This window comes from Podarcis vaucheri (genome assembly GCF_965113315.1).
Source record: "Podarcis vaucheri genome assembly, chromosome: 2".
Lineage (NCBI taxonomy): Eukaryota > Metazoa > Chordata > Lepidosauria > Squamata > Lacertidae > Podarcis > Podarcis vaucheri.
The window spans coordinates 101,268,759-101,294,011 of NC_138760.1; the positions used below are offsets into that span (position 1 = coordinate 101,268,759).

The window sequence follows — 25,253 nt, forward strand, 5'->3', positions numbered from 1 at the left end:
GGAGTGATGAAGACCAAGTTGAGGAAGTCAGTAGTACTCTGATGGCAAGAGGTGAGTGGAGAGACCACTCTGAGGTGGGAGTTCTTTGCCTGGAGTATATAACAAAAGAACCCTCGAGGAAGAGGACATAAGTGAAAAGTTACAGAAGGACCTGGGACTTCAAGTGCGTTAAAACAGAGAAGTAGCATCTTTCCCATCACCTTCGAGCCACCACCTGCTTTTGTCTAACAACAATCTCCGCTAATTGGGTAGTTAATCTAATTATCTAATTAGGCAGAATTGCTATTAGCAATTAAGGCTCAGCACTGTGCCTGAGCGCGGACGGCACCTTCCCTTCTGGGCCTTCAGAGGAGAAACAAGGCAGCGATACAACCCCATTCTTCTTCATTACTTTTTTGGATTTGTAAATGGAAACACCTGTAAACTGCACATGTATCCATGCAGTCTGCTTGAATGAAGTGGAAGCAGCCAATAGCGAAAGGGAAGAGTTTTCATTCAGAAGATCAACTGGAAATCTGCTGTCCATTAGCATCCTATGAATGGAAGCTTTCGTCCATCCCAGCTGCTTTCCAACACAGCCAGGGGATGTGCACTGCAGCCTTTGCACAATGCGCCTAGTGCTGTATCAAAACCTGGCTGAAAAGCACAAACCAATTGAAAACAGTGATGACCTGAGGAGAAGAAGAAGAAGAAGAAGAGTTTGGATTTGATATTCCGCTTTATCACTCCCCTTCAGGAGTCTCAAAGCGGCTAACATTCTCCTTTCCCTTCCTCCCCCACAACAAACACTCTGTGAGGTGAGTGGGGCTGAGAGACCTCAAAGAAGTGTGACTGGCCCAAGGTCACCCAGCAGCTGCATGTGGAGGAGCGGAGACGCGAACCCGGTTCCCCAGATTACGAGTCTACCGCTCTTAACCACTACACCACACTGGCTCTGAGAGTTTGTTGGACCTTGGCTGAGAGCCAGGGTGGCTGGCTGGAGTCCTGGGTGCATGGATTGTGTGCTGTAAAAAGAAGAAGAAGAAGAAGAAGAAAAGCCACACAAACCCCTCTGGTCGTGAGGAAAGGACCTCAGAAGACACACTATTACCCTAGACAAATTTCAAAGGCAACTGGAGGTATGACAGGCTTTTGTTGGAAGGAAGATCCAAAGCCCAGGCAGAAGCCGTGGAGAGACCTTCTCCCTGATCCCAACTAAGGCTGTTTCTAGAGGAGGTTAGGACACACAGGAGGCCTCTGAAGATGATCACAACAGGTGGGTAGGCTTAATGAGAAATGACAGTCCTTTCCAGGCCAGAGGTTCCCTGCCACTCAATCACAAGAGCAGCTTTTTTCTCCTAAATTGGGTTCTCCAAGTTCTAACAGAATGTATCTTTACTGTTCCCACATGTGCTTAGATTAAGGTTTGGGGTTAAAACAAGGATGGGATTCAAAGGTAAATGCTCAAGCGCATAGAACCAGTGGCGTAGCGTGGGTTGTCAGCACCCGGGGCAAGGCAAGTAATTTGCGCCCCCTAACCCGTGGATTTGCGCCCCCTAACCCTAACCCCCAGATGTTGCGCCCGGTGCGGCCGGCCCCCCTGCACCCCCCACGCTACGCCACTGCATAGAACAGTAAGAGAACCACGCTGAATGTCACCTTCCATGTCAGAGTTTATGACATGTAAATGCTCCTGCAAGGCACTCTCGTTATCTGACATATCTTATTGGGGAGCTTATTAGGTGCAATTAAGCCTAAGTCAGACATATGCACTGTCAGGCCAGAGCCACTTTGGGAGCCCGGCAGCATCAATGTTTTAGAGAGCAGAGCTGCTGAAACTCTTAATTAGCCAGCCCATAAGACGAATCTAACCTTTCTCTAATTCCTGAATTTATAGCGAGGCCTGACTGGGCCCAAATTGTAATTAAAAATGGGTTTATGAAGTTAACTTCGGTGGCTCCAGGTAGATCCTGAAACTTTGCAAACAAAGCAGGTTTGGGGCCTCTGGCAAGTGTGTGACGAAGGCAGAGGGGCTGGAGACTGACCCAGGAGAAGGGGCCAGTGATTTATGGGGTTTGGGGCCACCTGCAAGGCAGGAGTCAGGGAGGGGGAAGGGGAAGGTTCTGAGTAGTCATCTGTGGGAGCACAGAATGTGTCGGAAGCAGAGGAAGACGTTGTTCAGTCAATTGGTTGAATTCCTGCCATCCCCTGCCCTGCCGCATCCTAGAACCAGGAAGGACTTGAAGAGGAAAGCACAGTTGACAACTTCCATACAGGAGACGTCTCAGGTTGTGTATGCACATAACACCAGGTGAGGGTACATAAGCCTGGAGGCAGAGGGTGCAGTGCAGGGTGGCGGCTGGTCCCACTGTTGCTTCAACTGCTCTGCCAGGCACAAACCTGGAAAAGTTAATGCCGTCTCCATAGAAGCTAGAAGCATATGTGTTTGTGTATCCAGTGCATCTCAGGAGCTTGCTGTAAATGCGTGCTTTTGTCAATAGAAAATTAACTTTCAGCTGTTTGCCTTACTTGGCTGGGTGTGCACAGGGCAGCAGACATGGTGATGCCCAGGCACAGAACGTTGCACAATGTGGTAGATGGGATGCAAAGGGTAGATGGGAAGGCTGAAGGTGAAGATGCAATGGCTGAAAAGAGATTATAGAATTGTAGAGTTGGATGGGACCCAAAGGGTCATTCAGCCCAACCACCACAGCGAAAGAATCCCTGACAGATGGTCATCCAGCTTCTGTTTTTAAAAGAACAGTTTTGAAGCAGGAAAACCACCTGAGCTTGCCATTCATTCTCTTCACACTTTACTACAGAAGCTCTTGAGTCGTAGTGCTAACCACCAGAAGCATAACACTTCATCTTTTAAAAACATGTGTCTGGAATAGGTGGCTGATAAGAGAACACGCCAGAGGAAATTTCTGACTGGCCGACGATCTTTGTAGCTTGTGGACTTTTGAGGAAATCATGCCTTGCTCCTTGGAGCAGTGAACACGGCCCTTAGGTTGTAACTGTGCCAAAGGTTTTCGTTTGCTTACACTTGCCCGCTGTTCCTTGTTATCCACGCACAGCATGCCTTGTGAGCTTTAAAGTCTGTAACTTTGCTTACAGTATATACATATTTCCCTCTGTCCTGATTACCGTGCCATTTCTTCAGATGGGAAGGTGACTGGGCTTGATCAACTCCAGAATCCAGAACTGCAGTATAATGCTATTGCCCTAGGGAGAAAAAAGAAGAAAACATACGAATGGGGCTTGGAAGTTAAGGGGGGTGCTGGAGAAATTGGCACCTTGGCCATAACTTGAGCAGGCCCTTAGCCTACAGTGGGCCCAGGAGCAATGTAAAAGCCTTTCTTTTTCTTCTCCTCGCTTGCTTGACAACACTTCATATATATATATATATATATATATATATATATATATATATATATATATATGCTTTCGTAGATTTTCACGGGTACAGGAATGCAGGTTTTGGTGTCTTCGGGTGTCTTCCCGTGTAAGAGTCGGGGTGTCTGTGCGACGTTTCGACGAGGTCTCACTCGTCATCTTCAGGCTGGTGCTTTCGGCTTCTTGTTACTGGAACAGAGCAGAGTCTGGTGTTTGAGTTCCTATAAATACTGTTGAGGGGTGTGGTGTATAGCCTCCAACGTTCTGGGTAGAGAGGAAGTTCCTAGATTAGTGTGCCTTTTCTTCTTTTGTTCCTTAATTACTTGAGGGATATCTTGGGTGATTTCATGAGTGATATTCTGAATATCACTGGGTGGGTCATTAATTACTTGAGGGATATCTTGGGTGATTTCATGAGTGATATTCTGAATATCACTGGGTGGGTCATTAAGTGTAGATTAGTTGCTAAAGCTCTCGTGTCTTGACCTCTTGAGCTTGTGAAGAGTTTTTCTGAGAAGATGGCTGTGCTGCATTTAGTTGTGCTCTGGCTTGGCTTCGTGTATAGGGGCGAGCTATGGTTTTGTGCCTTGTGCCAGCCAGATCTGTGTAGGGATTGCAGGGGGGTGCAGCATCCGGAGGTGCCACTATAGTTTGGTTGCTGGATGGAGTCTGTAATATGTCTGTGGAGAGGGTCTGGGTTTGGGTCTGGTGTGGTTGATTGGTGACGGCGTTCTGTGTGCCTCTGGTTCTGGTGTCGGTTTTTGTGGGGAGGGCTAATTTCCAGATGTCTGGCAGGCGGGACGTGTCGTCACGCTTGTTCATGTTGTGAGGGTGTTTCTCTATCTCGATGGCTTCCATGATTATTCTCTTGTGGTGATGTTCCATGTTAAAGAGCAATTTGGAATCTGCAAAATTAATTTCGTGTCCTGTTTCTTTCATGTGTTGGAAAAGAGAGGAAGTTTTTTCTTCTTTTTTGACGGCATTCTTGTGTTCTGCGATACGTGCATTTATTCGTCTGTTTGTTTGTCCAATGTACGTGGCTGGGCAGACTTTGCAGGGTATTTCATAGACCCCTTGGTTTTCCAGCTGGATTTTGTCTTTTGGGTTTCTGAGGATATTGGCTATTTTTTGGTTGGTGCAGAAGGCTGTTTTGATATTGTGTTTATGGAGGATTTTGCTGATTTTGTCTGTAGTGCCCTTGATATAAGGAAGGAGGGCCATGCCATTGTTTTCTTCTGTGTCTTGGTTTTTGGGGGGTGTTTCTATTTGGATTAGCTTCGTAACCCTGTTTTTCTGGTATCCATTGGCGATTAACACATTTGAGAGATTCTGTAACTCAGTTGTCAAGTGGTCTTTGTCAGCCAGGCGTTTGGTTCTGGAGATGAGAGTCTTGGCTACGGAGTTTATTTGTGCAGGGTGGTGGTGTGATTGTGCATGTAAGTAGCGGTTGGTGTGTGTTTTTTTCCGGTAGATAGTGTGTCCTAGGGAGCCATCAGGTTTTTTGTAGATTAGGACGTCAAGAAAGGGGAGTTGGTTGTTGTCTTCTATTTCCATAGTGAATTGTATTTTGGGGTGTAGGCTGTTGAGATGTGTGAGGAAGCTATCTAGTTTTTCTTTCCCGTGTGGCCAAATTACAAAGGTGTCGTCAACATATCTGAGCCAAAGTTTGGGTTTGTGTTCTGACTTGTCTAAAGCATTGGTTTCAAAGTGTTCCATGTACAAATTTGCGATGACCGGTGAGAGGGGTGATCCCATAGGTGCTCCTTCTATCTGTTTGTATCTTTGTCCATTGTGGATGAAGTACGTGTTGGTTAGGCAGTGGTTGGTCAGGTCCAGGATGTATTTGGGGGGGTTGTATTTGTTTTGAATGGCTGTCAAGGCTTCATTAATGGGCACTTGAGTGAAGAGAGATACAACATCGAAGCTCACAAGTAGGTCATCGGGATGTAGGTATTGCTTCTTTATTGTTTCTATGAACTGGAAGGAGTTAGTAACGTGTGAAGCGATGGATTCTGCATAGGGCTGAAGTTGCTTAGCGAGAAATTTAGCGAGATTTTGTAGAGGTGAGCCTATGGAGCTGACTATTGGTCTGAGTGGTGTTCCTTCTTTGTGTATCTTGGGGAGACCGTAGAGTTTGGGGCATCTGGATGATTTTTCTCTGGGGATGATTCTTAGCTGGATTTCTTCACTGATAGGAGAGGCTTTTATTTTGGATTTGGTGGTTTTTTCCAGATAGGTGGTGGGATCTGTTTTTATAGGTTGGTAGGTAGGGTCTTGGAGTAGATTTGATAGTTTTGCTTGGTAGTCCGATGTGTTCATCACAACAGTGGCGTTGCCTTTGTCTGCTGGGAGAATGATTATGTTGTTGTCTTTCCTCAGGTTGGTGAGTGCTTTCTGTTCTTCTTTGTGTAAATTGCTTCTGGGTGGTTTGCTGGAGCAGAGGATGTTGGTGACTTCAAGTCTGATTTTATTGGCTTCATCTGGGTCGATTTTGGTCAGGCTAGCTTCGACTCCGCATATGATGTTTTCCGTGGGGATGCGTCTCGGGGCGACTGCAAAGTTGAAACCTTTGGAGAGTACTTTGGTTTCAGTTGGGGTGAGGATCCTGTCTGATATGTTATGTACTGTTTGTTTCATGGGTTGTTGTGGAGGGTGGCTGGGTTTCTGGCGTTTCTCTAGTTTGTAGAGTTTGTTGGTGTGTCTGTCTGTCTTATGTGAGGTCTCAGTTTCAGCTCTCCAGACGGCTAGTTGTTTGCATTTGTCCCAGAGTGCAGGGTGGATTTTGTTACATAGTTTGAGGTGAAGAGTGAGCAGATCTTTGTTGGTTTGGTTTAGTAGGTATCTTTTCTTATGTATTTCGTTTCTGATTAGGGATAGTTCAGTTCGTTTCAGGATCCTTTCGGTAGCTGGGGTTTTAGAGTGGAATTTAAGTTGGAAGCATGTGGGAGTTAAGTTGTTGTCTCGGCAGTTGCGTAGGAACAGGAGATCACATAAGATGGTGGCTCTTCGGATTTCTAGTTTCTCGTAGGTTCTTGTCAGCTGGAAGGTTTCCTCCCCGTAGAGGTGAGATATTTGCTTTCGTAGATTTTCACGGGTACAGGAATGCAGGTTTTGGTGTCTTCGGGTGTCTTCCCGTGTAAGAGTCGGGGTGTCTGTGCGACGTTTCGACGAGGTCTCACTCGTCATCTTCAGGCTGGTGCTTTCGGCTTCTTGTTACTGGAACAGAGCAGAGTCTGGTGTTTGAGTTCCTATAAATACTGTTGAGGGGTGTGGTGTATAGCCTCCAACGTTCTGGGTAGAGAGGAAGTTCCTAGATTAGTGTGCCTTTTCTTCTTTTGTTCCTTAATTACTTGAGGGATATCTTGGGTGATTTCATGAGTGATATTCTGAATATCACTGGGTGGGTCATTAATTACTTGAGGGATATCTTGGGTGATTTCATGAGTGATATTCTGAATATAACTGGGTGGGTCATTAAGTGTAGATTAGTTGCTAAAGCTCTCGTGTCTTGACCTCTTGAGCTTGTGAAGAGTTTTTCTGAGAAGATTAGCCCTCCCCACAAAAACCGACACCAGAACCAGAGGCACACAGAACGCCGTCACCAATCAACCACACCAGACCCAAACCCAGACCCTCTCCACAGACATATTACAGACTCCATCCAGCAACCAAACTATAGTGACACCTCCGGATGCTGCACCCCCCTGCAACCCCTACACAGATCTGGCTGGCACAAGGCACAAAACCATAGCTCGCCCCTATACACGAAGCCAAGCCAGAGCACAACTAAATGCAGCACAGCCATCTTCTCAGAAAAACTCTTCACAAGCTCAAGAGGTCAAGACACGAGAGCTTTAGCAACTAATCTACACTTAATGACCCACCCAGTTATATTCAGAATATCACTCATGAAATCACCCAAGATATCCCTCAAGTAATTAATGACCCACCCAGTGATATTCAGAATATCACTCATGAAATCACCCAAGATATCCCTCAAGTAATTAAGGAACAAAAGAAGAAAAGGCACACTAATCTAGGAACTTCCTCTCTACCCAGAACGTTGGAGGCTATACACCACACCCCTCAACAGTATTTATAGGAACTCAAACACCAGACTCTGCTCTGTTCCAGTAACAAGAAGCCGAAAGCACCAGCCTGAAGATGACGAGTGAGACCTCGTCGAAACGTCGCACAGACACCCCGACTCTTACACGGGAAGACACCCGAAGACACCAAAACCTGCATTCCTATACCCGTGAAAATCTACGAAAGCATATATATATATATATATATATATATATATGCTTTCGTAGATTTTCACGGGTACAGGAATGCAGGTTTTGGTGTCTTCGGGTGTCTTCCCGTGTAAGAGTCGGGGTGTCTGGGCGACGTTTCGACGAGGTCTCACTCGTCATCTTCAGGCTGGTGCTTTCGGCTTCTTGTTACTGGAACAGAGCAGAGTCTGGTGTTTGAGTTCCTTGTTACTGGAAGTTCCAGTAACAAGAAGCCGAAAGCACCAGCCTGAAGATGACGAGTGAGACCTCGTCGAAACGTCGCCCAGACACCCCGACTCTTACACGGGAAGACACCCGAAGACACCAAAACCATATATATATATATATATATATGCAGTATTATGCTGCAAAAATATTTTTGCCGTATTATATTTGGGCTTTGTCTATGTTCTCATCTTAAATCTCACATTAAGGTGTTTATTACCCTGTTGTGAATATTCCTGTCTGGCTGAAACTTGGCAAGCGCCCGCAGGCTTGGCACTGCACTTGTTAATACGAAAATTCAGTTAGACAAGCTGGAAAGGGATCTAGGAAGCGTGTGCCAAATCTTCAACTGCTGCAGCTTCTTCGGTCAACTATGGAAAATAAGAGAAGAGGGATATTTCCCTGTGAGGAATGGGAAACAGCAGCAGGAGACATAAAAGAGGAGGGGTTGGAAATTAATAAAGCCAAACCGTGTTTCAGTTAAGCTGTGTGCATATGTGCTTTAAAGCATATCTCGAGCAAGCACATTCTAACCAAGTACTATTGGTATTAGTCTTGACCTGTAATAACACCCATCCTGCCCCCCCCAGCACAAGTTTTGCCAGACTTTTTAACACCTTGCATTTAGTCATCGCTGAATTTCCTTTGAAACGGGTAGCGATCTTCCTTTGCAAGGGGTGAAGAGGAACCTACAACCTCCCACATCATACCTCTTCCAGTCACTCGTGATGTACAGACAGAAGGCTGCTTTGCTGGAACTGGATCAGTGCTAGCTGGTACATTAAAGGGGGGAGGAATGCAGATGGAGTGATCTTTGGCTGTGGGAGATGCCACTCGGAAGTCTAGCTGTGATCCAATGAGTCTTGCTGATTTCCATGGGTTAAACTAATCATTACAGTGTCAGTCATGCATCTGGCTGGCCAGTTATAAACAGAATGGCCAGTCACGCACTGCCAAAAAAGAGAATTTGCATCACCAAAAAGAGAGAGGATGAGTTGACACCAATTTGCATACAATATGTGCAAATTTAGAAACCACTGCTGCAATTTAAATAGAAATACAAGATATAGCTCGCCGTAATAGAAAGGACACCAAATGAGTCGTGTGCTTGCTCAGTCTGGCGGTGGAGGGTTGCTAATAGCTGGTGGGCACTTCAAGGCTCCTGCTTTTTTTTTAGTGTTCCTGGTTTTCAAACAGGACTTGATTATTATCAATCCTTAAACAATCAATCAATCCTTAAGCAGAAGAAACCTTCAAAATGGAAGGCTGTCCTCTAAAGTAGGACACACAGCCACCCTAATTATAAAAGCAGTGAGTAGATATATATATATAAAAGCAGTGAGTAGATATGACTTCAATATCTAAAGGCAGCACGTTTAGAGGAGTGGAAATATACCCAGCCACTATTTTGTTTTGCTGGAGGATAATTTAGCAACTGCTGTCTGAGGCATGGCCCACACCAGGGGTCAGCAACCTAAGTCCCATGGGCTGGAAGTGGCCCGCAGAGGTCGTTTGACTGGCCCACGAGCCACCCCTGAACTGAGCTGCCTGCTCACGCGCTGTGCTAAACAAGCACAGCGCGGTGCGGGGACTCGCTTCTGCGGTGCCGAAAATCGCATCTGCGCAGACACAGAAAATTTCATCTGCGCATGCGCAAACACCGAAAATTGTGGGCGTGAACTCTCATGCGCACGCACAATGCGGCCCACAGAGGGATCTCAGTGGAAATGAGAAACTTTGCTGACCCCTGGCCCACACCAATAAGATGAAGCAGAATACCAGGGGGTTCATCCTGCAAGCAGCTGCTGAAAGCATTTGCTGAAATTTAGAACTGCAAGTTTGGACACAGCTACTGACATTTCAAAACCGTTTTAGGAGAGTGCTTCGGCAAGGAGCACTTTACATTGTGAGTAACATCAAAGTTTCATTGAGAGAGCTGAGCGAAGAGCCTCTGCGATTGTGTTCCTGTCTTGTTTTCAGCTGGCTGAACTGTGTGGTGGAGTCCCACAAGGCTCTACCTCGCTCCCCTTTAGTACTGTACTTTATCCAACATTTATTCTGTTTTAGCATTTTTGCTCCCAGGTATCATTGCTATGGAGATATTTCTCAGACCCATTTATCATTTCCCACTTACCCACTTGCAGCAATCTATATGCTGTCTTGGTGTCGATCTACACTGAGAGCTTGACTGTCCTACAAATTGTTCAGAGCTCAAAGGCCAAGGTAGTTTTTCTTGGTTGCCAGCATCTGCTGGGAGAGGGAGGAGTCAGAGCTCTTTGTTGTTTCTGTGGATAATAATCAATAAGACCCATTAGTGAGACAACTACATACATCACTAAACTTTGACCTATGATCCCCAGAGCAGTCCCAAGGTACCTATTCATATACTGGCGACATCCAGCCTGCACTATTGCAAATCCAGTAAAAAAGAGATCACAAATTTGCATTACTGTGCCTTTAGCATCCACAGAACAGCACAGTCCAAAGTGTATGTGCTTGTACACTTCTGAGTGCAACAGATTCATATTTTAACTTATGGAAGTATAACTTAGGCCAAGTCTAAAAACAAGCCATAAAACGTAAGAATTGCCTTGTTGGGTCAGATCAAGGGTCACCTCGTCGGATATTCTATTTCCAGCAATGGCTTGTCAGATGCCTCTGAAGCCCCCAGGCCAAATTATGATGGCAATGGCTTGCTTCTTACTCGTCTCCGAACATGGAGTTCTTCTGTCAAATAGCCATTGAAAGACCACTTTCCCATAAACTTGTCTATAGCATTCCTTGCAACATAATCCTGTCCTCGGATTACTCCCTGCTGTTCAACACCTGCATTAAGATGCCAAATGATGACATCCAGACTCTTGGGATGAGATGTCATAAGTAAGCTGATGGTCTTTAGTATGCTAATGAAATAGACACAATGAGAGGTTCCTTTGGGTGTGGCAAGGTGAGAGCAGTAAAGCAAATCTTCCAGTCAAAAGATTAGATGTGCACAGAGGCTGTTGAACAACTTGGAAAAAATGAGCTCACTGAAGCTCTGTTTAATCAGCTGGCTTTATCAATTGTCAAAAACACTTTGCAACGACCCTGTTAATTATAGTTTGTTCACTGCTTATGCATTTAAATAGGGGCTATAGCACACTGTGATTCTGTAAGAGTTCCTTTGGAGCATGACTCCTTCAAAGGGCACTGCCTCCAAGCACACTTACAATTCTGTGAATGGAGAACTTCACCACATGCCCATATTACCGATAAAAAACATTTGGGGTGGAGGTGACTGCTGGTTGGCTTCGGTCCTGTGACACATACTAAGAATGCACTGCCGGGTGGAGTGAAATTGCCTCTAAACAATTAATTGGACATTCAGAAGAAGCAATTAAAATTACTGGTCTAGAAGGTAGTTTATGAAGGTAGTGCATCCTGAAGAATACCAAGCTTAGCAGCATACACTGGCTCAACTTCAAATTCAAGTTGAAGTGGTTGTATTTGAAATGTGTTCCATAACTGCTTATACTTCTATTATTAATACTATCAACAGTGATTGCTATTAATAATGGCAAAACTTCCCACTTGAATCATGAACCATTATTTGCTGGCAAAAAACAAATAAATCATCACTATAATGTCAGGTTTTGCATTTTAAGGCCTACAGCTGTCAGGAAACGGGCCATTACTCATCAAAATAAAAAAAAATAAATATAGGTTATTTAAAGTTGCTTAGAAATGTTAAGCTGGCCTCAGATAACAGGATGGTGGACATTTTTTTCATCATTCATCTTTCATTATTAATCATAGCTACCATTTTAAACAAGGGGCGCGGGTGGCGCTGTGGGTTAAACCACAGAGCCTAGGACTTGCCGATCAGAAGGTCGGCGGTTCAAATCCCTGCAATGGGGTAAGCTCCTGTTGCTCGGTCCCTGCTCCTGCCAACCTAGCAGTTCAAAAGCACGTCAAAGTGTAAGTAGATAAATAGGTACCACTCCAGCGGGAAGGTAAACGGCGTTTCCGTGCGCTGCTCTGGTTCGCCAGAAGCGGCTTAGTCATGCTGGCCACATGACCCGGAAGCTGTACGCTGGCTCCCTCGGCCAATAAAGCGAGATGAGCGCCACAACCCCAGAGTCAGTCACGACTGGACCTAATGGTCAGGGGTCCCTTTACCTTTACATTACCATTTTAAACGATGGAGTTGAACCCTAAGGCCCCCACCCCCTGTCTAAATGTCATGCTTATCATGTTTTCTAATCATTAAAAAAGTTTTCCTTAAACCCATGACTGTTGGATATCTGCCTAGGCTACATGTAGCTGTGTGTGGTAAACCCTGGCTGCCAGGTTTCTACTAGAATGGTATGAAGGCATGAGCTAGCGATGCCTAATTTTACCTGTCTGATGTTTTCCCTGAACATCTGACAATAACTCCGAGCCATCTTTCCTTAGCTTAACCCCAGAATTGTGTGCTATGGTTTCTGGGAAACCTTTAATATATCTTGCTTTGGAGATAGTGATTTGTATCATGGAACAGTTTGTCACATTATTCTCTCCCCCCAACAAATGAAAATGATTTGAAGCAATCCAGCATATCTGGGGGTTGTTCTGACTCTGAGGGGGCCACAGGGTTTGACAGAAGCTATGCCAGCAGACACACAGATGTCACAACTGAAAACCCCATGGGGTGTAATTGTGGACAACAGAATGTGGTATGAGGAGGAGAGTGCAGTTTGTACACTAGGCCACTCCGGATCACAGTCACACTCCTGTTGAGAACACAATTTTATACCAGCCCTGGACTGAGCTGAAGAAATTCCCTTCCATTGACTTCAATTGGGAGGGGGCGGAACATGACAGAGCATAAACCTAAATCCTATTCAGAATAAGGGAATTTCCCTTAAAAAAAGGAAAACATTGACAGCTGTGGCATAAAATATGGTGCAATGCAGCACCCAATCATTCATAGGACACCATTACCATTATATAAAGCCCACACTGAGAGCCTGTGACTCAGATAACAGGGTGTGTGATACACACTCTCTGTCCCCGCTCCCTCGCTTTTGAAATCCCAAGGGGGAACGGAATTAAGAAGAAAGGCTATTTTTTGCAAAGTGCTCCACCTCCAACAACGCACAAGAAAAGCTAAGACTCCTGAAGAAGAAGGGGTGTCAAGGCTGGCTCTGAGGGCAAATCCTTCTCCCAGTCCAATATGTCATCTGAATCCACAGCCTTTTCCCCTGAGGATGGGGAGTCAGAGAGCCCAGGGTCATGGCAAGTAGTGTGCCTTCATTGGTGGAGGCTAGTTCATTAGGCTGGATGGGGCACTGCCCCACCAACTTCAGTCTGCCCTGAACTGGCTCCCAGCAGCCTGCCTGAAGGAGGAGGAGGAGGAGGAGGAGGAGGGTTTGGATTTGATATCCCACTTTATCACTACCTGATGGAGTCTCAAAGTGGCTAACATTCTCCTTTCCCTTCCTCCCCCCACAACAAACACTCTGCGAAGTGAGTGAGGCTGAGAGACTTCAGAGAAGTGTGACTAGCCCAAGGTCACCCAGCAGCTGCATGTGGAGGAGCGGGGAAGCGAACCTGGTTCACCAGATTACGAGTCTACCGCTCTTAACCATTTCACCACACTGGCTCTCTGCCTGCTTACTTACAACCAGTCCAGGGGCTGGGATCACTGCTTGTCAGCTTCCCCCTCCTTAGTCCTGATGTTCTCCTTAGAGAACTCAACAGGGAGGAGGATGGGGACAAAACTAGGATTAATTGGCTCTGCCTGTCATTGGTTCTGGCTTCACCTATTGTTTGTCTCCCTGCCTTCTGCTCTGTCAGTCTCAGTGAGCCTCAGAGCCCTTCTTTAGCAAGAAGACCTTTTCCTTTCTAGGTGGGCCTTGAACCTTTATCCCCGGAAAGCTTTCTCTGTGTGTGTGTGTGTATGCGCATGCACACACACACACACACACTTTGCAGAGCTCCTGGTCAGAGAATGACGTGAGTCCTATGTCATGTGGGATGCTCTTCCTTCCCTTTGTCCGTTGTGTTCCAAAACAATGGCCGTGTGAGCAACATAAGGCAGGCCCGGCTCAAGGCATTTTGGCACCTGAGGTGAACCACCAAATGGAGTCCTCACCACTACACACCACCACCACCCCCTGGTTAGGGAAGAAGGGGTGAGTGAAGATCTACATCAGCAACAAGAGAGGAATAAAGATCTACGTTTAGATCTGATGCCCCTGTGGACCTTGCTGCCTGAGGCAGTTGCATCACCAGGCCTCATGGGTAGGCCGGCCCTGACATAAGGGGATTTCAAACCCCTGCCCCCATATGCTTGGGGACCAGCTGTAGCAGCGTTGCTGCTGGCAGTGCCACTAGAGCTAATGGGGTGCTGCCGTGTGATCTTGTGTGGTGGTGATGTAGGAAGGTTGTCCCTCCTAGCAGTGAATTCGGTAGCTGCCTCTGTGGGTGAGTGGCATTTGAACCTTCTTGCCAGTGCAGTTCCAACAATTGTAGCAATGTTTCCAGGGGCACTGGGGGAATGTCTACCTCCCTCCCCCAGTTTTTGTATTTTATGTTTGTCCTCTTCCTATTCCAGCTTAGCTTGCATTAGATGTGGCAGTTCCACCAGCATTGTAGTGGCATAATCTCCGACCCCAGTGTAATGAAAACATAGGATTGCTCTACCTGTTATTGGGATTGCTTTACATATAGGAAAACTAAATGCAATATATGTTCCTATATTCCACTTCCAAAATATTGGATTAGCCTCTACAAGTTCATGAATATAGTCACTTGTTTGTTTCCTACATGGAAGTTAATATAAATCGATGTAAAACCATCTAAAAACACACATAGTTAAAAATGAAATACAGCCACTTTCACTTGCCAAAGTTCCAGCAGAAATTCAGTGCCATGAATGCAGGCGTAAAAGCAAAGATAGGGTTTTAGGTTGCAATCCTAATCCTATGCACAGTCACATGAGAGTAAATCCCATTGGACACATACCGTACATGTCTGAGTAGATATGTATAGGATTGTGCGGCCAGTTGCAATTAACCTTAGCTAGATCAGGGCTTTTAATATTTGTTGCTAATTAAACAGCACAATGATATTGATCTCTTCTAAAATTTCAGTGGCACATTATGTCATCTTAATAATGTTCCTATTTTCAGTCATTATTGTCCACATTTTAGACATGGGTAGCCAAGGCTGTGAAATTCTTGCTAGGAACATAGGAAGCTACTTTACACTGAGTCAGACCATTGGTCTATCTAGCTCAGTATTGTCTAAACTGAACGGCGGCAGCTCTCCAGGGTTCCAGGCAGCTCAACCTGGAGAAGCCAAGGATTGAATTTGAGACCTTCCGTATTCATCCATCCATTCATTTTATTGCTATGCTGATTTTACATACCCAGCCACCCCTCATACTCAAAGCAGCTCACAACAAAGAAACAGGGGTGCATCTCAAGCAGACATTACAAAAAACAGCTTCATAATAACATAGCAAAACAATAACATAGCAAAAAAGTGATAACAAAGCTAAACAATAATAACAATGATTTCATAATAACAGAGCAGAACAGTAGCAAATATAACAACACACCGAAAAACCACATTCCAATACTGTAAGAAGATTACTTAAACAACACACAGCATCCAGTAGCAAAAATAACGGCGGAGCGTCAGGCTTTCACCTTATATGCAAAGCAGATGTTCTGCCACCAAACTACTAGGGCCCTTCTGCAGCGTGAGACCAACCTATTAAGGAGATGACATGCCTGATATTTGCTTGCCTGAGGTTCCAATTTCCAGAGACTGGATTGCTTAGCAGCCGGCTCTCTTGCTTTTTTTTTTATTGCTGGATATGCAGGGTCAGTCTTTGAAGAAAGGATCACAATCATTAAGGAGGGCTCTGTGATGCAAGATCTGAACGCACGAAAGGTAGAAGCAGCATAATATCGAGGGAACGTCTGCAGCTCAGTGGCAGAGCTTGTATGCAGAAGGTCCCTGTTTTGGGATGGGAAGAGAATCGGTTCTCCTGGGTTGGAGACAGTACTGAGCTCAGCGGACCAACGGTCTGGCTCAGTATGAGGCAGCTTCCCACGTTCCTAATTGGTGTGATGCCCCTTCCCACTGCTATTTTTATGGAAGATTCCATTCATATTTTAAAAAAAATAATTGTTATTCATTTTACAAAAGAAATCTCAGATTTAACACATTGATATTCCGAAATTAAACAAGATTCTTCTGAATCCTAGGACTTCCCTCCTCCCCTCCGTGGGTCCTTAGTATATCTAAGTCAACTGCATATTATAATTTCTCTACATACAAAATTCCTCCCAAATATCCAAAGTCTCTGTAACACTGCAGGAGTTATTAAAAGCCTGCCAAAGGGCTCAAGTGATTACAGTGTTCTTTTAAATACATTTTGTATTTGTCCCATTCCCTACTGAAGTTTCGATCCTCCTGATTTCTGATTTTCCTGGTCAATCTCACCATCTTTGCATAGTCTAAGAGTTTCATCTGCCAGTCCGCTTCTGTTGGCATCTTCTCCTCTTTCCATCGCTGGGCAAGTAACATCCTTGCAGCTGTAGTCGCGTACATGAATAGTCTTTTCATTTCCTTTGGTAAGTCTGCACCTAAAATTCCTAAAAGGAATGCTCCTAGTCTTTTGACAATAGTTATTTTAAACTTTTTTTTTTAGTTCATTATATATCATTTCCCAGAATTCCTTAATCTTTGTACAATTCCACCACATATGGTAAAAAGTGCCTTCTTTTTCCTTACATTTCCAACATACATTCGAATTAGTCCTATACGTTTTCGCTACCCTACTGGGTGTTAGATACCAGCGGTATGTCATCTTTATATAGTTTAATTTCAGCATATGTTGTTGTTGTTTAGTCGTTTAGTCGTGTCCAACTCTTTGTGACCCCATGGACCAGAGCACGCCAGGCACTCCTGTCTTCCACTGCCTCCCGCAGTTTGGTCAGACTCATGTTGGTAGCTTCGAGAACACTGTTCAACCATCTCGTCCTGTCGTCCCCTTCTCCTTGTGCCCTCAATTTTTTCCCAACGTCAGGGTCTTTTCCAGGGAGTCTTCTCTCCTCATGAGTTGGCCAAAGTACTGGAGCCTCAGCTTCAGGATCTGTCCTTCCAGTGAGCACTCAGGGCTGATTTCCTTCAGAATGGATAGATTTGATCTTCTTGCAGTCCATGGGACTCTCGAGAGTCTCAGCATATAGCACTCTGTAAATTTTAGATCGTCTTTCCATAATTTTCCCCATGCTGCTAACTGTATATGGAAGATTACATTCATATCCCACCTTTCCCCCAAGGACCTTATGGCAGTGTACTAGCCATTATGGCTATGCTCTGCCTCCATAGCTGGAGGCAGTAAGGCTTCCAAATACAGTGGTGCCCTGCAAGACTAATGCCTCGCAAGACGAAAAACCCGTTAGACGAAAGGGTTTTCCGTTTTTCGATGCGCTTTGCAAGATGAATTTCCCTATGGGCTTGCTTCGCAAAACGAAAAAGTCTTGCGAGTCTTGCGATTTATTTCACTCCCCCCCTTTTTCTAAGCCGCCAAGCCGCTAATAGCCTTTTAGCCGCTAAGCCGCTAAGCCTTTAATAGCCGCTAAACCGCTAAACCGCTAATAGCGCTAATCCGCTAAGCCGCTAATAGGGTTGCTTCGCAAGATGAAAAAACCACTAGATGAAGAAACTCGCGGAACGGATTAATTTCGTCTTGCGAGGCACCACTGTACCAGTTCCTGGAAACTGCAGGGGGGGGGGGGAGAATGTTCTTGTGATCAGATCCGGCTTCTGGGTTTCCCACAGGCATCTTGTTGGCCACTGAGAGAACAGGATGTGGGCTAGATAGACTGTTGGCCTGATCCATCAGGCTCCTCTTGCGCTCTTACATTCTTTATATTGTAAATTGCCCTGTGATTATCAGATGAAGGGTGCTATGGAAATTTAATAATTAAGATAAATAAAAATAAATAAATGCTCTTGTGTCTTTATGCAATGTACTTGATTCTCCCTCTCGTTTTATCCTCGCAGCAATCCTATGAAGATGATTAGGCTCAGAGACGGTGTCATACCCCAAGATTATCCAAGCCGTTTCACAGCTGAATGGGGAACTGAACCCAGGTCTCACTGGGCTTAGTCCAGCACTTCACCACGCTGGCTGTCCAGTGATGAGGAAAACCAAGTTCCTGGATGGATCCTCAAATTTCATTTCAGCAAACGTTTAGTGAGAATACTCACCTGCCAAATCCCTCATTAGGAGCTAGAAAGATGGTGTTTCTAAGAACGCGTGACAGTCTAAGGCAAACATGGAAGCAGGGCTTATATTAACCACATTGGCCAATGAAGCAAAGTGTTCCAAGCTAACATTTATAGTTGGCATCAAACTGCTTGCACAAATACTGGCATTGATTCCTTATATTTCATAGGAGTTTAAAATAGCCTGTGTGGGCAGTCCAGGTGCAGGTAAATAATCCTCGGATGTCTGCAGTCCTGTGCTGGTGAGAATCCAGACACAACACAGAAGCAATTAGCTTGATGTTTGCTTTGAGGAAAGCATGTTTTGAAGGCAAAGTGAAGTCCCCTGCCTGCTGCATTTTCCAGAGCCACATACATTAGACTTGGGTTTTATTCCATCTACTTAGAAGCTGTAGCAAGTGCTATTAGGTGAAGGGACATGAAAACCATGCATTAAATTCTGGGGTGGTGGTGAGGGAGAATCTCAGTGGTCACTATCCTCACATGCTCAAGGAACATTTCCATAATACTGTCCACATGGATCATTACTAAATGTTGTTTAGTCGTTTAGTCGTGTCCGACTCTTCGTGACCCCATGGACCAGAGCACGCCAGGCACACCTGTCTTCCATTGCCTCCCGCAGTTTGGTCAGACTCATGATTGTAGCTTCGAGAACACTGTCCAACCATCTCGTGCTCTGTCGTCCCCTTCTCCTTGTGCCCTCCATCTTTCCCAACATCAGGGTCTTTTCCAGGGAGTCTTCTCTTCTCATGAGGTGGCCAAAGTATTGGAGCCTCAGCTTCACGATCTGTCCTTCCAGGGAGCACTCAGGGCTAATTTCCTTAAGAATGGATGCGTTTGATCTTCTTGCAGTCCATGGGACTCTCAAGAGTCTCCTCCAGCACCATAATTCAAAAGCATCAATTCTTCGGCGATCAGCCTTCTTTATGGTCCAGCTCTCACTTCCATACATCACTACTGGGAAAACCATGGCTTTAACTATACGGACCTTTGTTGGCAAGGTGATGTCTCTGCTTTTTAAGATGTTGTCTAGGTTTGCCCTCGCCTTTCTCCCAAGGAGCAGGCGTCTTTTAATTTCTTGACTGCTGTCACCATCTGCAGTGATCATGGAGCCCAAGAAAGTAAAATCTCTCACTGCCTCCATTTCTTCCCCTTCTATTTGCCAGGAGGTGGCCATGATCTTCATTTTTTTGATGTTGAGCTTCAGACCATATTTTGCGCTCTCCTCTTTCACCCTCATTAAAAGGTTCTTTAATTCCTCCTCACTTTCTGCCATCAAGGTTGTGTCATCTGCATATCTGAGGTTGTTGATATTTCTTCCGGCAATCTTAATTCCGGCTTGGGATTCATCCAGCCCAGCCTTTCGCATGATGAATTCTGCATATAAGTTAAATAAGCAGGGAGACAATATATAACCTTGCTGTACTCCTTTCCCAATTTTGAACCAATCAGTTGTTCCATATCCAGTTCTAACTGTAGTTTCTTGTCCCACATAGAGATTTATCAGGAGACAGATGAGGTGATCAGGCACTCCCATTTCTTTAAGAACTTGTCATAGTTTGCTGTGGTCGACACAGTCAAAGGCTTTTGCATAGTCAATGAAGCAGAAGTAGATGTCTTTCTGGAACTCTCTAGCTTTCTTCATAATCCAGCGCATGTTTGCAATTTGGTCTCTGGTTCCTCTGCCTCTTCTAAACATTACTAAATACTAAATTGTAAATGTGTCAGATGCTGCCCTTCTAGTTTGTCTGGAAGGTTGTTATGGCATAAGTAATAGCAATATATAATCACAATGATCTGAAGAGAAGTGAGATTCATTAAAACGATCCCTGACCGTTAGGTCCAGTCGCAGATGACTCTGGGGTTGCGGCACTCATCTCGCTTTACTGGTCGAGGGAGCCAGCGTACAGCTTCCAGGTCATGTGGCCAGCATGACTAAGCCGCTTCTGGCGAACCAGAGCAGCACACGGAAATGCCGTTTACCTTCCTGCTGGAGCAGTACCTCTTTATCTACTTGCACTGGTGTGCTTTTGAACTCCTAGGTTGGCAGGAGCAGGGATTGAACAATGGGAGCTCAGCCTGTTGCGGGGATTCGAACCGCCGACCTTCTGATCAGCAAGCCCTAGGCTCTGTGGTTTAACCCACAGCGCCACCTGCGTCCCATTACTAATTGTTAAACTCCTAAGCCTAGCAAACATGCTCCTGCCAGTAGAAATTTGACTGATGAAACACATCACATGCTCACTTATTTTGTAGGACTAACAGCATATTACATAAAAGATCCATCGCATCCTGGTCACTGTCTCTTCGAGCTCCTGCCGTCGGGACGGAGATACAGGACGGTGAAGACAAGAACGAGCCGTCTTAAGAACAGCTTCTTCCCCAGAGCGATCTCGGCCCTGAATGGGAAGCCTGGACTTTGAAAGTCATCTAATCTTCCTTGCTGTTTTATACTGTATTGTTTTAATTAGTGTTTTTATAGTTGTTTTGATTTTGTGTGGAGTGCCCTACCTGGGTGGATGGAGCAGCCAAGTAATTTCGTTGTCCCCGAGAGGGGGCAATGACAATAAAGATATTATTATTATTATTATTATTATTATTATTATTATTATTATTATTATTATAAATTTCAGTTCTGGTGTGTGCTTAATGTTCCTATTTCTTTGCCTTTGTGGAGAAATCATTTTCTAAAAAAAAAATCTCTTTATTGGAGCTGGGTTTTGTTTCGATACAATGTGTGGAAATGAGGGTGGGGGCATTGTAAGAATTAAATTATCTGTTAGTGCCTGACATTTGGCTGTTAATTACACAGAAGTCTGGTCTGGAAAAACTGGGTTCTTTTAAATACGTACTGAGATAGTGGGTTGCAAAATCACACTTTTGATTGGTTTCCAGGTAGAAATTGTTGGTCACTCATTGGATGGGGAAAGTGGTCTGTGGGGGGAATTCTATACCACTCAACTCTGATTGGTTGAAGGATAGGCTGGCTGGGATATAAATAAGCCTCTTCTGCTACTGTTAGGAGAGACCAGGGGATAGAGGGAGCCAGAGTTGACAAAGTAGAGTGAGCATGGCTAGGAATAAGGTGAGGGAGAAGATTGGTGCTGGAGAAGAAGCAAGATGGGCAAAGGGCTATTTGAGGCTAGGGAAAAGCCTTTCAGTATAGTCTGCCCAAAAGAGCTAAATTGCTGTTTTAAGCTCCAGATTAGTAGTGAAGCCATATAAGGGTGCTGAGGAGAATTCACTAAGAAGCTTCTGGAGCTGACATGAGTGAGAATTGCCTGGAAGTTTAGCTCCAAGAAAACCAGCTGAGCGGCACAGTACTTGGTAGTGAGATTATCATAGAACCATAGAATTGTAGAGTTAGAAGAAACCCTAAGGGTCATCTAGTCCAATCCCCTGCAATGCAGAATCTCAACTAAAGCATCCATGACAGATGGCCCTCCAATCTCTGCTTTAAAACCTCCACGGAAGGAGAGTCCACAACCCCCCGAGGGAGACCATTCCACTGGGAAGAAGGAGTAAGGATAACTGGCATATAAATCAAATAGGGTTAGGGACTACGTTTTATCAGCCAGCCTTATATAAACCTTTGTGACTATTGTTTAAAGTTACAGTAACCTTTTTATAGTAAATCCAAGTAAGGCTCAAATAATCAGTAAAAAATAGAAGTGTAGTATTCACCTTATCATACCCTTATTGTTTATAATAAAGAATCTATTATTACCTTTATAGAAGCCTAGCTGGCTGCCTAAATTGCAGCAGCTACTCGGATATAGCTAAATACATTGGTAAACAAAAAAATACTTTTATTTGGTGGTAGTAGTTAGAAGGGGAATCAGTTGTGAAAAATAAATGATGGCTCTCCATGTATAAAATAAAAGGTGGACTTGCTGCAGCCCTAGATGTAGTAGAAATCTTACAAGCATTGACCAGGGTGTCTAGATTTCAAAAATAATCTTTGATAGGTAGCCCAGTGAGTAAGAAAAGTATGAGACTCCTGTACCTTTAATACACGTGTAAATAGGAAATTTCAGCATGTATAGCTTATATGATAAGCAACACTTGCTGAAATTACCTCTTCTACACATATATTAAAGGTGCGGGAACTCTGTCATTTTCATCTGGTCATTCTACTTGGGGCAATATTCACCAATTGATTGATTTATAACCTATCTCATCCCCATATGTTAATTGTTGAAATTAACTATATCTGAATGTTAAAACCTTCCATTACACTGATTATGCCCAACTTCCCCTATAGTGCTGAAACTCTGGCCACTGAAAGCCCATTTAAATATAAATATTACACTGCTTTCAGAGTAAGGGTTGGAGGGTAGCGATTAAGAATGCCACTCTGTTGCCCACTTGTCCTGACTAGGTACAAAAATAATAAACGTACGCAAGCAACTGTTCCATATCAGTCATAACAGATCATATGTGCTTTGAACAATACATGCTGAAACAGGGGGTTCCTCTTTGGCTAGGAAAACAAGAAAGGAGATTCTGACTAAACATCAGGAAGAACTTTCTGATGGAAAGAGCTGTTCAACAGTGAAACAGACTCCCTTGGAAAATGGTGGACTCTCCTTCATGGGAGGTTTTAAAGCAGAGTTTGGATGGCCAACTTTCATGGGTGCTTTAGTTGAGATACCCATATTTCAGGGGGTCCCTTCAAACTCTACAATTTTATGATTATTGGGTCAGTGGTGTTGTGAACTGACCCAGAAGTGCAGGTGCACTTTGGGACAGACAAAAAAGAAGGTGTTGTAGAGGTAAGCCTGGAGAAAGCTCACTTCTGATACATTCTGAAAGCATTTTGGTGGCTGCCAGGAATCTGCTAGGAGGGCGCAGTCTATGGGCCCAATACTGTAACATCTGAGATCATGTATGGATGGATTCACACTAAACATACATGCTAGTATCCATATCAGTGCAAGCTATTCCATTAAGCATATCTTTAGGATTTAGGTGCCCAACCAAGATCTTGTCGGTCCTTTTTCATGCTTGTATGATTCCATCACACCCTGTTAGTATCCTTGTATTTATTTTTTACATTAATATTGCCCTCAGCAAGTAAGGAAAAGCACTTGCATGAACTTTGGCAGAATAGGGGAAGGGTTTAAAAGGTCAGCATAAATCAGCAGGAATGGCAGCACTTTATAGTATCCTGCAGTAACTGAAAACCACTGATGCAGAAGTGTGACCTTTGATAACAGCCACATGAGATCACAACAGACCACCTTATACCAGTCTAAGGTCTGTTCTACGATTGCTGGACTTAAACTTACCTGATCAAGCTACCAGTTAAGAAAACAATACCCAGATGGAATGTGCTAATTACACATTCAAAAAGAGCATTTCATAAACAGGAAAATTGCCTTGTTCTGTGCATGCTTTAACATTACATGAAATCAGACTGGTGGGGTGGCTTGTGTGTGACATTATAGTATTTGCTAAGAAACCAAGAGGTCCAGGGAAACTACATAATTCATCTTGCAGATTCAGGGGAGGAAAGAGAAAACTGTGAATTGTGTAGGAGAAAACATGAACTTTTGAGAGAATAAATTTTTCTTCAAAGCATCTTTCCAGGCATCTTAGAGCTTATTGCAGTTGCATTGTTTTTGTACAGACTGTCATTGAAAGAAAGGAGAGTGTAAGTTACATTTTTAGCTAGCTTCCACCCCCTCATTTGAACAAACAACTTGACATTTTTATTGTTAGAGTGATTCTGTCCAGATCAATTACTGGCTGTGCATTCTCATTGGCGTTTTTCTCTGTACTATTTAGGGAATTTCTTCCTTCTGGTGAGAAATTCAGTGGACCTTATCGGAGGTCAGTATTCTCCAGAGGACAGACCTGTGGTGTCTTGTGAAAATATGTTTGTTTGTTTTTTACATCTTTATGGGCCACTGAAAATAACATTGGGGTAGCAACCAAAGTGCTATCTCCAAAGCAGAATCAGTACATGCCTTGGATCGTTCCAAGGTCTGTTTATTTCAAACTCCAAATTCTGTTTCGTACAGTGGCTTGGCCACCCAGATGCCCATGAAAATCTTATAAGCAGGACACAATCAACCGTCTCCTGTTATTGGTTGCAAGGACTGACTGGCTGAAGTGTCCTGTCTCCGAATGTGGCTTGAATAGTTTGCTAGAAGTTCTGCACGTTTGTTCTAATGCACTATTAGTCCTAACTCCAGAATTTGTATGGGGGTGGGGGTGGGAATAGAAGTGCTAGACTCAGTGCAAATCATATTGCAAGTGATGCCTTTTAATTGCTCATTTATGGCAACCACTACTTCAGTACTATCCAGGTAGAAGATCTCTTTCAAGGTACATCTTCATCTTTTCCACTTCTAGCACTTTCTCTGCTTCTCCTTCCCGACTGCTCTGGCAAACAACCCTCACCCCAGCCCATTCAAAGCAGCTTGCAAAATTAGCTGCATAGATACGAATAATAACTTAGCTTCATACACATAGCAGGAACGTTGTGCTTCCAAATGATTTAAAACATTTGATTTACAGTGCAAACTACTTGCAGTGTTTCTAGTTGAGGTCTCCAATGACTTTTTACTGCTGGGCCAATCCACCAGAATTGTTCCAGGCACTGTTCTCCATAGCTGTCAACTTACAGATTTGAAAATAAGGGGCCAGCAGCCTCAAAAATAAGGGATCAGCAGCCAAAATAAGGGATTTTAGTCAACCAGCTGAAATACGAAGTTAAAGGGACCAGATAATTTTGGAAAGCAGCGCTGGTTTTTAGCCCTTCGTTTCCATAAGTTGCTGCTCAAGACACCAGCTGATGAAACACTGCAATTAAAGAACTACAAGCAGCAACCAATTTTCGTGCAAAACAAAGTCCAAGCTACGAAGATGCTGCTGCAGTTCTGTATCTTTTCTCTTGTGCTCCATCTGCAGCTCTCAGTTCCATCAGGCGGGGCAGGAGGAAGAGAGGGGGTGGGAAATAGCGTCCGAAGTAAACCCGCAGATCAGACCATCTATGCTAGTCTACCACTACAAATCTATGGGAGAAGCGCTTGCGGTCCTTCCTCCGCTTTCCCCCTCTATGGTTAGTCCTTGGAATACCTGCCCGCGCCGCCACCA

The 25,253-nt window shown here is 44.4% G+C and overlaps 1 long non-coding RNA gene across 1 annotated transcript; it reads right to left on the reverse strand.

The window, feature by feature from the left end:
- Nucleotides 1-2,399: 2,399 nt before the first annotated feature.
- LOC309525542 lies at nucleotides 2,400-14,409 on the reverse strand. The gene is made up of 4 exons (XR_014216400.1): nucleotides 14,079-14,409; nucleotides 10,012-10,162; nucleotides 8,098-8,248; nucleotides 2,400-3,204 (listed from the first exon to the last, which is right to left on the reverse strand). It is a non-coding gene; the product is annotated as an uncharacterized lncRNA (long non-coding RNA).
- Between the last annotated feature and the right edge of the window lie 10,844 nt (nucleotides 14,410-25,253).